Source organism: Protopterus annectens, chromosome 16.part0 (assembly GCF_019279795.1).
Source record: "Protopterus annectens isolate FY-2018-M chromosome 16.part0, PAN1.0, whole genome shotgun sequence".
Classification (NCBI taxonomy): domain Eukaryota; kingdom Metazoa; phylum Chordata; order Ceratodontiformes; family Protopteridae; genus Protopterus; species Protopterus annectens.
The window spans coordinates 869,179,689-869,192,966 of NC_056750.1; positions in this window are offsets into that span (position 1 = coordinate 869,179,689).

Here is a 13,278-nt window from a genome sequence, read left to right on the forward strand (position 1 = left end):
CTACAAAAACGCAATGCAACTCCTTCTGACCTTCTCTGTACTTCTCCATCAACACTCTTAGAGCAAACATCGGATCTGTAGTGCTCTTTACCGGCATGAAACCATACTGCTGATCACTAATCATCACGTGCCTTCTTAACCTAGCTTCTACTACGCTTTCCCATAACTTCATGCTGTGACTGATCAATTTAATCCCTCTGTAGTTACTACAGCTCTGCACATCACCCTTATTCTTAAAAATCGGTACCAAAACACTTTTTCTGCATTCCTCAGGCATCCTCCCACTTTCTAAGATTTCATTAAACAATCTGGTTAAAAACTCCACTGCCATTTCACCTAAACACCTCCATGCTTCCACAGGTATGTCATCGGACCAACAGCCTTTCCATTCTTCATCCTCTTCATAGCTATCCTTACTTCCTCCTTGCTAATCCATTGTACTTCATGATTCACTATCCACACATCATCCAACCTTCTCTCCCTCTCATTCTCTTCATTCATCAACCCCTCAAAGTACTCTTTCCATCTCCTCAACACACTCTCCTCACTTGTGAGTATGTTTCCCTCATTATCCTTTATCACCTTTACCTGCTGCACATCTTTACTAGCTCAGTCCCTCTGTCTAGCCAGTCGGTACAGGTCCTTTTCTCCCTCCTTAGTGTCCAACCTTTCATACAACTCTTCATATGCCTTATCCTTAGCAATCACCACCTCTCTCTTTGCCATGCACCTCATCTCCTTGTACTCCTGTCTACTTTCTTCATCTCTCTGACAATCCCACTTCTTCTTTGCCAACCTCTTTCTCTGTATCAAAGAAATGCACTGGCTTGTGCATCCCCAGTGGCTGGGTTAGAGACCTTGAATAAATGTAAGGCAGTTAAATTTGCATATATTATACTGGTTCAAAGGGGAAAAAGACAATCCAGACTGGTTGCCACTTAGTAACATCTTGCCTACCAGTCATATTTTTCTGGTGTAATAGCGGATGTTTTACAATTCTGTTTGATCCCCTAGTACTGGGAAGTGTTAAGTACAAACTGTACAGAGAAATAACGCTTACATCAAATATTGTCTGGCATACCAAGATAAAGGGAGTCTGTTTAAATGTTTTAATATTCCCTTTAAGTCGGGCAGATGGAGCTTCTTCATATATATGCTGAATTTATTATTAACCAATTTATTCATTAATTTGTCAGATTTAAGTTGCGATTGGAGTGAAAGTCGCCATTAATTTAAAAGTAGTGTCAGGGTTTCAGACACCTGTCATACACTCCCCCTCTTTTTATTTGGCACGGATAGTGGCAGGATAGCTGTATTCTCAGTTGTGAGATGCATGTTAGATTTTCCTAGCATGAGAACTGAGTTTTTTTTTTTTTAAAACAGCTTTATTGAAAACATCAATATAATGAACAGATATTTTGAAAAAATTGAATAAGTTGAATTTTTAAAGTACAATATTTAAAAAAGAAAATATTAATACAATAACTATAATAGCACACAAACTATATACAATGATCTCAATATATCAAATAAGATCAATTAAGTTTAATTTTGGCAGAAAGATAGAAATAAAGAATAAAAGATAAAAAGGAAAGGTTACTGCATTAATCATTTATCCAGTTCTTTAACTAAAAATTCATGTACATTTTCCCATTTGTAATACAGTTTTGTATTCCTTGTAGATTTATATTTGATAGTTAACCATCTTTCTAACTTGGATATTTCCAAGAGAAGACCTTTAAACTCTGAGGGAACTGATGAAGAATTCCAGTTTCTTGTAATTTGTTTTCCTGACAATGGACAGTATAGACCAGAGCAAAGAATATTTGTTTTTATTTATGCAGTCTGGAACAGGTGTATTGGATAATACAAGTGATTTTGTAAGCATAAAGTTATCTGTAAAAAAGTGCTAACTTCTTCCCAAAAATGTATTTAATAGTACACAGTCATAAAATAAAGAACTGAGGTTTGTGTGGCTGCAGGTACTTTTGTCTTGATGTTCATCGTGTTTCACTGTTGCAGTCATCACTGTGGGGTTCTTCCTGCCGGCAGGCAGCCCTCGGTCGGCCAGAATCCCAAAGTCTGGGTCCAGTGTCCTCTATGACGTCAGTGCACCAGGGGTACAAAGCTCCCACCCGATGCCATGTTCTCCAGGCTTTCATGCCGCGCGGTGGAAGCAGTTCGCAAGTGCCGGTCGGCTGACTCCTGTTATTTTTGGTGCTTCATACCGAAGACATTCTTCTTTTCAAAGCTAAGTACCCCATTGGGAAAACTTTTTTCTTGCTCCAGACCGATGTCAGAAAAAGTTAATAATTGTATTTCATGTGGGAAGCAAATACCTAATAAGGATTTTCACTTTCTTACTGTATTCCTTGTCTAGGCCCTGACCCCGACGTAGCTAGTTGTTGGTTTTGTGCTAGATTTAACCAACGTACTATTAAACGGAGATACGATTTTGCCTTTCATTACTTTGGGAGGCGGTTTAATTATAACATGTCGTTGGACACACTTCCGACTACCAGAGTTCATAAAAGGCGCAAGGATAAGGATAGGCCTCCGAGGTCCAAATCAGATGACAGTTTACAATCAGTCACCTGCCGGTTCGGCTGTCATCAGTGAGGCGCTTTCGCAGCCCCTGTCGACCTTTACAGAACCGCTTGCCGAAACTGACTCCTACGAGGAGCCAACTAGGCCTTCGAATACTCCAGGTGCAGGACCTTCGGATAATGCTCCCTCGGATGGGTCTGGAGCCGCTGTGCAGGTACTGGCGTCTGAGGGGGTTTTCAGGCCTACGCAGCTTCAGGCAAAGGCAAAGACTTCTAAAACAAAGACTCAAGCCCATGCCTCCTCTGATCCGGGACCTAAATCTCAAAAACAAATGCTTAAAATGGCAGAGGACTTGCGAACTATGATTAGGGGTTCACATCCCCCGCCAGACAAAGGCCAAGACAAGAATTGGATTATGAATCCTCTGATCAGGCATCTATCTCTTCAGTGTCTTCCTCTGAACAGGATTATACCTTCCCTCCTTATGAGGATTCTGATGCTGAGGAATCCATTCCTTCAGCTTCTCCTCCTGAGGATTATTCTTTTGGGGAAACGTTACATGACATGAGGGAACATTTTCACTGGGAAGGACAGGAGTACTCTGAATCTAAGAGAAGGCTTAGGGATTTCCTTCTTCCCCAACACAGCCCCCTGGCTATTCCTCCTATTTTGGATATTGTGGAAGATGTCTTTTCTGAGTCTAATTTAACTCCTGACTCCTTTCCTCCGGCCCCTGCTAAGCCTGATAGATATTACAGAGTCCCTGACACCCACCAGTTTATAGGTTCATAGGTTCATACTAGGCTATCTGCCCTAGGGCATTTATAAGCCTAGCCAGAGTGTGTTTGGCTTTCGCCACCCATTTTAAATTAATTTTGCTATGCTCTTTTTCGAGGTTAGTATACTGTGCCTCTGTCTAACAGTGACACAGAAGTGATACCCGGGGTAAACCTACGATCTCCCATCCACTCATCAAGATTCCTCTTGAAGAGAGTCAATGAGGGACTCGACCTAACCTGGACTGGGATTTTATTCCAGAGTGAAGGGAGCCTATGGGTTATGAATCTGTCCCTCCAGCATGTCCTATTTATTTCAGTGCTGAGGTTCAAGTCTCTCGAGCGCATAGCTCTATGTGATTTGGATTTTCTGAGGTGCAGCATGTCCATTAATTCCGGGTTGGACATGGCTTTATACGTCAGGCACAGATCGCCTCTGAGCAGGCGGTATGTCACTGAGTAGAGCTGGAGTTTCTTTAACCGGGCAGCATATGGCATCTGTTTGAGCCCTTTGATCCTCTTGGTGAGGTACTTTTGGGGTCTTTCCAGTTGCTGCAGGTGTCTGGTGAGGTACATCCCAAAAGGGGCATTGTACTCAATTATGGACCTGATGAGGGATGAGTAGAGGCACGATGACCTCCCCTGATCTAGATGTGAATCCCTTCATGATTAGGTGGGCTATGTAAAATGTTCTTTTAACCACTTTGGCCACGTGGTTGTCAAATGAGAGATCGCTATCATCTTGGGTCCCCAGGTCCCTAATTACTTCTGTACTTAATGGATTACCACCTATGTGGTAATTTGTGGGCACTTTGTTTTTGCCAAAGGGGATAACTGTACACTTTTTGACGTTTAGCTTGAGGCCATGGCTCTGGCACCGGTTGTCTGTTTCTATGAGGCCCTTTTGGAGGATGCTTGTGTCGGCTGGAGAGTCGATTATGGTGCCCAGTTTGCAGTCATCTGCGAACTTGGTCAGCCACAGTCCTTCCGGGTTGGCCTGTACCTCCGAGAAATATATACCGAACAAGAGAGGTCCCAGGACTGAGCCTTGTGGGATGCCACTTGTAACTGGTTTGGAGTCTGACATGGCTCCAGTAATTCTAACCATGTGGGTTCTAACCATGTGGGTTCTGTCCTTGAGTCAGTTTGCAACCCATCTAGTGACATAGGGGTTTATATTTAAGCTGGTGAGCTTATCTATAATGCCCGAGTGGGGTATTGTATCGAAGGCTTTTGTGAGGTCCAGGTAGGCTGTGTGGACCACCTTCCCCTCGTCAATGGCCTTGGTGACTGTTTCAAAGAAATCGACCAGGTTTAAGAGGCAGGATCTGCCCTTAACAAAGCCGAACTGGGTAGGATCCAGTGTCTGTAGGTCCCCAATATCTTTATTTATGAGGTCCATGATGATCCTTTCCATAGCTTTGCAGACCAAGCTAGTCAGGCTTATGGGGCGATAGATTCCAGGATCCGTTGAGGCACCACCTTTGTGGAGAGGGACCACTGTTGCTGTATGCCACTCTTTGGGTACATATCCTGTAGTAAGGCTGAGATTGAACAGTAGTTTTATGTTTGGGTTTAGCTCTTCTTGGAGTTCATGTAGGACGCAGCCCGGGACACCGTCTGGTCCCATTGATGCTGTGTTTTTTGCTTTGTAGAGGGCGGCTCTTACCTGAACATCTGAGATGTCAGGGGGGGCAGCACTCTGCTGGGATAGATATTTGCCCTTTTGGGGGGGGGGGGAGTTTGCGCTGAACCTGTCAGCTAGGATCTTGGCAGTGTCTGTGGGTTCGGTGTATTTTTTGTCATTTTAGACTAATTCTGAGCATATCTGGGAATTATCACCCAGGTTCCTAACATAACTAAAGAAGGCCTTGTAATTATCCTTAGTGTCCTGTGCAATTTTTCTCTCGAAGCTGGCCTTAGACGATTTTATGAGTGCCCATAGTTTTTTGCTAATACTGATCAGAGATGCCATCCCTTTTTGGGATTTTGCTCTATCATGTAGTAGCTTCCTCCTTCTATTGTATAGTTTGTTTATGGCTGGGGTCCACCAGACAGGACATCTGCCTTTGGAGGATTGAGTCTTGGTTTTATTTGGGATTGCATGATCCATGCATTCCTGAAGGTGCTCATAGAAGGATTCTGCGGTCTGGGACGTATTTTCCACAGGCCCAGGGGCTTTGAAGGATTCCACCTCGGTTTTGACTGTGAAATTTGCTTTAGAGAAGTTTTTCACTGTGGTTTTCTGGGCAGGGGGTGGGGTTGGGATGTGAATATCCAGTGAGATTAGTTTATGGTCTGATCTTACCAGTGAGGAATACACTTCTGGTCTGGAGCATAGAATCCCCATGTTGGTGATGATCAGGTCCAGTATGTTTTCCCCTCTTGTGGGAGTGGTAACAAGTTGTTCCATAGCATTTGAGTTTATAAATTCTAGGAACCTTTGGGCTAGGGTGTTGGAGCTAGAGTAATGCTCCCAGTCTATGTTTGGGTAGTTGAAGTCGCCCAATATAATGATGTTTGGAGAGACCTTCATATTTTCCAGTGTTCTCAGGAAGGCCGAGTGGGGTTCCTGGGTTTGGGAGGGTGGTCTGTAGCAGGCTATAAACTGGAAGGCAGTTTTACCCACTGTTAGTTGCACATGGGTAGTCTCAGATGCTTCGTGCTGTGCCACCAACCTGGAGGTGTGGGTATCTTTGAAGAATATTGATACTCCCCCTCCTTTTGTGGTTCAGTCCAAGTTTTGGGGCCGAAAAGCATGGTACGAGGTATAACCTGGTAGTGCTGGGGTGCTCTCGGGAGCCTTGAACCAGGTTTCTGTTACTGCACAGATATCGATGTTCTCCATGCTAAGGAGAGTTTTGAGTGCGTGCATCTTGAGGTTTAGACTTCTGGCATTGAGTAGCATTACTCTTAGTTTCTTATCCCTTGTGATACCTATGGAGGTGGGTTTGTCTTTTGAGCCTTGCCTAAAAAAGGCACTATGGGGGTAGCAAAAGCCTTTGCCAATATCCGAAAGCCCAGGGGTGACAGGTGCAAGCCGTCCCTAGCGAAGCGAAGCATCGTGGCTTGTTGAGCATGTCATCCCAGGCTGACAGGCATTGGATCCCCTTTGAATAACACCAATACTTAAGCCAGTTGTTGAAATTGATCATCTTGTCTTCATATTGTGGCATCATTCTTGGTGAGGGTAAGATGCTACTCAAGGTCAGGGTCATACTGGCCTGGGCTACATGCTCAGAGAGCTCCTCTATGTCTCTTTTCATGTAGTCCAGGAGTGCGTCAGGTCATTCACACCAGCATGGACAATGACAGAGTCATATTTGTACTTGCCTTGGAGTGACCTGAGTGCTTGTGTTATGTGGCGGATCCTAGCGCCCGACAGGCAGCTCACCATGACCTTCTTGTTCAGCCTGGTGAGCCGGACGTCAGTGTGCCTAACGATAGTCACCTATTACAAGTGTATCAGGTGTGTTGTTTAGCCTTAAGGGCGGAGACTGATGTCCTTCAAGAATGCAACTGCAGTCCTTACATATGGGTTGTCCTGCCTCAGGCAGCCCTTTGGTCGGCCTGATTCCAAAGTCTGGGTCCGGCGTCGGCTGATGTCGCCTCTTCCCCGACGTCAGAGCGGCTGGGGTATAAATGTATCAGTCGACGCCATCTTCTTCAGTCTTTCTTGCCGCGTGGTGCCCGAAGCAGAAGCAGTTCGCAAGTGCCGGTCAGCCAGCTCCTGTGTTTTCAGTTACCGAAGTCATCAAAAAGCTAAGTACCCCATTGGGGAACCTTTTCTTGTCTCAGCCGATGTCAGATAAAACTGCAAAAGTTAATAACTGTTTGTCTTGTGGTAAACAAATACCTCATAAGGACTTCCATTCTTACTGCCTTCCCTGCCTTGGCCCAGACCACGCCGTCTTGGCCTGTGCTGCCTGTGCTTGCTTCAATAAGCGCACACTCAGGCGCCGGGCAGAATTTGCTGAAGTTTTTTTTGGGAAAATTATTCCTATATCATGCCGTCGGAAACACCGACAACACATTTCCAAAAAACGGAAGGACCGGGACCGACATTCTCGGCCCGCAACTTCCATCGACACCACGCCAAAACCTACCACGAGTGCATCGGTCTCTTCAGAGGCGGTAATTCAACCGCTCCAGACCGACAACACCGCTTTACCGAACACTTTGGCCCCGGAGGCTTCCTCGGTGCCAGTTGTTGTTTTTCCTCCTGAAACAAGATTTGCCTGACACCATACCGGTGGACAAAGTTACTCCTGCACGTGGGGCAGCTAGGCCTCCGGTGTTTATCTCCATCAAGGCCTACACACGTGCTAAGGCTGCCAGCCAGGCTAAATCTCACCCTCCTAAATCTTTTTCACAGGGCCCCACTTCAGATAAACAGATCATGACTTTAGCTGCAGATCTATTTTCCTTAATCAGAGTCTCTCAGGCTCACCCAGACAGAGGTTCTCAGCCGCCTGCAGACAAAAGGCCTAGGGTTGAGCAGACAGATACTTTTTCCTCAGATGAAGCCTCTGGTCACTCAGACCATTCAGATTCCCAGGAAGAATCCTTCCAGGCCTACGAGGATTCTGATGTTGATGAATCTATTCCCTCTGCCTCTCCTCCTGAGGATATTTCTTTTGGGGAAATTCTCCACTCCATGAGAGAGCACTTTCAGTGGCAGGGCCAGGATTTCTCCGACTCCAGGAAAAGGCTTCGTACTTTCCTTTAGTTACCCCAGCACAGGCCTTTAGCTATTCCCTCAGTGTTAGATGTATTGGATGATGTGTACTCAGACTCCAGTGCTTCCCCTGATTCTCTGCCTCCTGCTCCTGTCAAGCCAGACGGATATTACAGGGTCCCTGAAACTCATAAACATCTTTTTAAGGCCCACTCTGTGGATCTAGAAACTATTTCTCAGGGTCCCAAAAGAGTGGCTACTTCCTCGGCCAAAAACCCTCTGCCCGCGGACAGGGAAGCTAGGTCCCTGGAGAGATGGGGCAAAAAAGTTTATACCTCTTCCACCCTTGCCATGAGGGCACTTAACTGTCTTTTTCATATGTTTCAGTACCAGGATTTTTTTTTTTTTGATGGATGATTTACAGAAAAAGTTAGCCTCTCCTGAGCGTTTAGATAGAAAGGCCTTGCAGGATTTGGTTCATAATACCCAGCAGGTTAGCAATCATTTTGTTCAGTGTGGTTATGATGCATTGGAAGCTTCATGTAGGGCAGCTATGACAAGGGCCGTCATACGTAGATATGCTTGGTTGAAAGAACAGGCTTTGCCAGGTCATGTTTACTTAGTTACATGTATTGACAACTGTCCATGTTTATACTTATGTTAATACTATTTTTCTCTGTATGTTAATGTACTGTTGTCTTCTCATTATGTTTTCTCCCCGGGCCTCTACTGAAAAAGGACATGTATTCCAGCTAGACCAGCCCGGTCAACAAATGTAAAATAAAATAAATAAAAATAAAATAAAATAATAAATACAATAAATGTTAAAGTAAAGCTTCTAGATGCACCTCTGGAAAAATACAAGCTATTTGGTGGTAATGCTCAGGATGTGTTGAAATCTATTGAGGAAAAGGCTAAATCAGTACAAACAGTCAAAGATTTCCTCCACGTTCAGCCACCAAGGTTGAGCAGGAATTGGCCTTCAAAGAATTGGTCCTTTCCAGACACTGACAAGTTCCAAAGGGGAAAAAACAGGCGTGCTCGAGGTAGAGGGCAATACCGAGGCTCCTACAGAGGCCGCCAATGGCAACCACCAAATCAAAGAAGTGGCGCAGGGAGTTCACCCGCACCACAGGGACAATCACAATGACTTGACTTTCACACCGCCGACCAAGGCTCAAAGAGAAGCACCTCTAGGCGGAAAATTATCCTTATTCTCAAAGAACTGGCACATTTTAACCAAGGACAAATGGATTCTGGACATAATAGACAGAGGTTACAGGTTCCACTTCCACACCTTACCAACGAGACAAGGCATGCCAAACCTGCCACAGAATCAAAGGGCAGAGACTCTCTTACAAGTTATACTGGACTTGTCCGCTCTAAACACTTTTCTCATTGTGCCAAAATTCAAAATGCTGACGTTACAGCAACTTTTTCCCATGCTGGGCAAGGGGTCTTGGCTGGTTACTCTGGACCTCAAGGAGGCATTCCTGCATGTCCCAATGAGACACAGTTGCAGAAGATACCTCAGATTTCTTGCAGGGTCAGAGCATTATCAATTCTCAGCATTGCCTTTTGGCTTATCTACTGCGCCCAGAGTATTCACGAAATGCCTGGCATCAGTAATTGCACACTGCAGACTCCAGGGGATACAAATATACCCTTACCTGGACGACTGCCTTATACAAGCGGACAGCAGGCAAGCCTTGATAAGAAACTTGAACTATGTCATTCGCTTACTACAGGCTTTGGGATACACAGTCAACATTCAAAAATCAAGACTACTGCCATCTCAACAAATAATTTTTCTAGGAGCCAAACTGGACACAAACTCACAAATGGTTTTCCTCACAGAAGAGAAACAAAAACAATTACCAGATTACTTCAAAAGCCTAGCAAAGCACACCCAGATGACTGCAAGGAAAATCCTGCAGGCCCTGGGTTTCATGGCATCTTGCATTCTACTAATTCCACTGGCAAGACTACACATGAGAACTACAATGGTACCTAAAACGTTTATGGTCTCAACACAGCCACAACTTAGAAACAATTATCCCACTCATTCCATGTCTACAAAAGGAATTTTTGTGGTGGCCACAAGCAAGCCAACTAAACAAAGGCATGTCTTTCAACAAACCTCAAACAAGCCAAACCATTACAACAGACGCCTCAGATCATGGATGGGGGGGCGCACATGGAGGGCAGATGCATTCAAGGGCAATGGGCACCCCGGGAAGTGCATCTACACATCAATCAAAGAGAGATGCTGGCAGTGATTCATGCAATCGAGACCTTCGGAAAATTTCTTCAGCAAGGTCAACTTCTAATAAAGACAGACAACACCACTGTTATGTGGTACATAAACAAACAGGGAGGCACCCATTCTTAAACCCCCTCTGCAGACCAACAATGACTCTTTGGGAAAAGTCCCTGGAACTGAACATACAGTTGCAATCCCAGTTTGTTCCAGGCAAGGACAATGTTCTAGCGGACAGTAAGCAGAAACATCTTGGACCCGCATGAATGGATGTTGCATCCAGACATTTTTTCACAAATAACTCATGCATGGGGGAGGCCGGACATAGATCTCTTTGCCTCACACCTCAATCATCATCTGAAGAAGTTCTGCTCAAGGACACACCATCCTCGAGCCTGGAGAATGGATGCTCTCTCCTTCAGCTGGAATTCTCTAACAATCTATGCATTCCCACCTCTACCATTAATGACCAAGGTGTTACTGAAGATCAAAGCAGAACAACCGAAAGGCATTTTGATAGCTCCAGACTGGCCAAGACAGCACTGGTATCCATTACTAAGGAGCATAACTCGCACCAAGCTGTGGCCTTTGCCTCAATGGCCTCTACTTCTGACTCAGCACAATTACAGGACGATTCATCCCAACCTGCAAACATTGCAGCTGACAGCCTGGAGGGTACCATGACTTCTCCCCATATCTCTCTCTCTCTCCAAGAAAGTTCAAGAGATCTTACTGGAAGCAAGCAGACCTTCCACCAGAAAGACTTACTCAGCCAAATGGAAGAGATTCAGCATCTGGAATGTCAACAAAGGGCAGGATGCATCGGTAATGAGCATCCCACAGATACTAGAATACTTGGCAGAAATGCTACATAATGGCCTTTCATATTCTTCTATAAAAATACATGCTTCAGCAATTTCAGCAAAATACAACAGTGATCCACCTGTGTTTTCACATCCTTTGCTAAGACAGTTTCTAAGAGGGATAAAGAATATCAAACCTCCCAGAAAACCACCAGTGCCTGCATGGGACCTCAACTTCGTGTTGGAAAAATTAACTCTCCCTCCTTTTGAGCCAGCAGCATCTTCAGAATAGCAATTTCTCTCCTGGAAAACAGTTTTCCTGTTGGCAATTACCTCAGCAAGAAGAGTCTCGGAGATACAGGCCCTCATGGCAGTACCTCCATTTCTCATTTTCCATCAGGACAGAGTTTCTTTAAGAACCAATCCTTCATTCATGCCAAAAGTGATATCCAGGGTGTCTCTAAATCAAACAATTCACCTGCCTACCTTCTTTCCCAATCCTCAAAATAAAGGAGAAAAGCTGCTGCACACTTTGGACATACACAGACAATTGCGCTACTACTTGGACAGAACAAAAGCCAACAAAGTCTGACCAACTATTTGTAGCTTACGCTGCTGGAGTACAAGGAAAGGCAATTTCCAAACAAACAATTTCAAAATGGATTGGACACTGCATCAGATTCTGTTACTCTTTCCATGGAAAAGGTGTGCCAGCCAATATCAGGCCACACTCCACCAGAGCTATAGCCACCTCCACAGCCTTTCTAAGAGGGGTGGCTACAAAGGATATTCTAGAAGCTGCTACATGGAGCTCCGTGCATACATTTTCCGAACACTACAACCTGCCTTTATATTCCAGATCCCGAGCAGGCTTTGCTTCGGCAGTCCTGCAGGGCCTTTTAGCTACACCATCCCTTTCTTAGATCCTACCACCCCCAGCTTGGCTATGGTATTCAACCCATATGTAAGGACTGCAGTTGCATTCTTGAAGGACATAGTACAGTTTTGCACCTACCATAAATGTACATGTCCGATAGATATGCAACTGCAGTCAGGTTTTCCCTCCCCCCTACCCCTCTGTAAATTCTCCTTTTTGGGTCCACTTCCCTTTTTCAAACTAGCTGGGGAAATCTGTTATGGTGTATCTGTTTATTACTGTTGTGCATGTCTGGAATTTTTTATCCAGTCTCTAAATTTAGCCTTCCTTGGAGGGCACCTGGCATCTGGGGCAAGAAACACTGAAGAAGATGGCGTCGACTGATGCTTTTATACCCCAGCTGCTCTGACGTCTGGGAAGAGGCGACATCAGCTGACGCCGGACCCAGACTTTGGAATCCGGCCGACCGAAGGGCTGCCTGAGGCAGGACAACCCATATGTAAAGACTGCAGTTGCATATCTATCGGACATCTACATTGATGGTAGGTACAAAACTGTACTTTCGGCACACTGGCTTTGTGAGCTATGTGTTGCACGTGTTTTGTTTTGGGGTAGCGGTTGCTTGGGTGTCTGCTTTGGTGGTCTCTGCTGCTTAGGCAGATTTTTATTTAGAGCCTCCAGGTATGTTTTTGTGTGTTTGTGTTTGGTTTGCTGTCGTGGTAGGTCTAGGTGAGACTGGAATTGTAGTGAGTGTGGTTTCCTTCTCCTCCTGACTGGTTACACCAGTACTGAGTTGAGAGAGCTTAGCCTCCAGTTTGGCTATATGGTTGCATCTCTCGCATCTTTATACAAATCCTACTGCTGATCCAGAAACCATTTCTCAGGGTCCTAAGGGAGTTGGGGCCACCACTGCAAAGGACCCTATTCCATCAGATAAGGATTCTAGAGCTTTGGAGAGATGGGGCAAAAAAGTGTACACTTCTGATACTTTATCTATTAGGGCTTTAAATTGTCAATTTCATATGTTGAAATATCAGCAATACCTTTTGTCTATTATGAAACAAAAACTGGGTACCATTTCTGCATGTGCAGACAAGGATTTACATGATTTGATGCATGCTACTGAGCAGGTGGGGAAACATACCTTACACTGTGGTTTTGATGCTTTGGAGGCCTCTTGCAGGGCGGCTGCCACTGGCACGGTCATTAGAAGACATGCTTGGTTAAAGGAACAAAATTTGCCTGATAAAGTGAAAGCAAAAATTACTCTATGCTCCTGTTCAACATAATGTTTTGTTTGGGTCTAAGGCTGAAGAGGTTATAAAGAAAATGGAGGA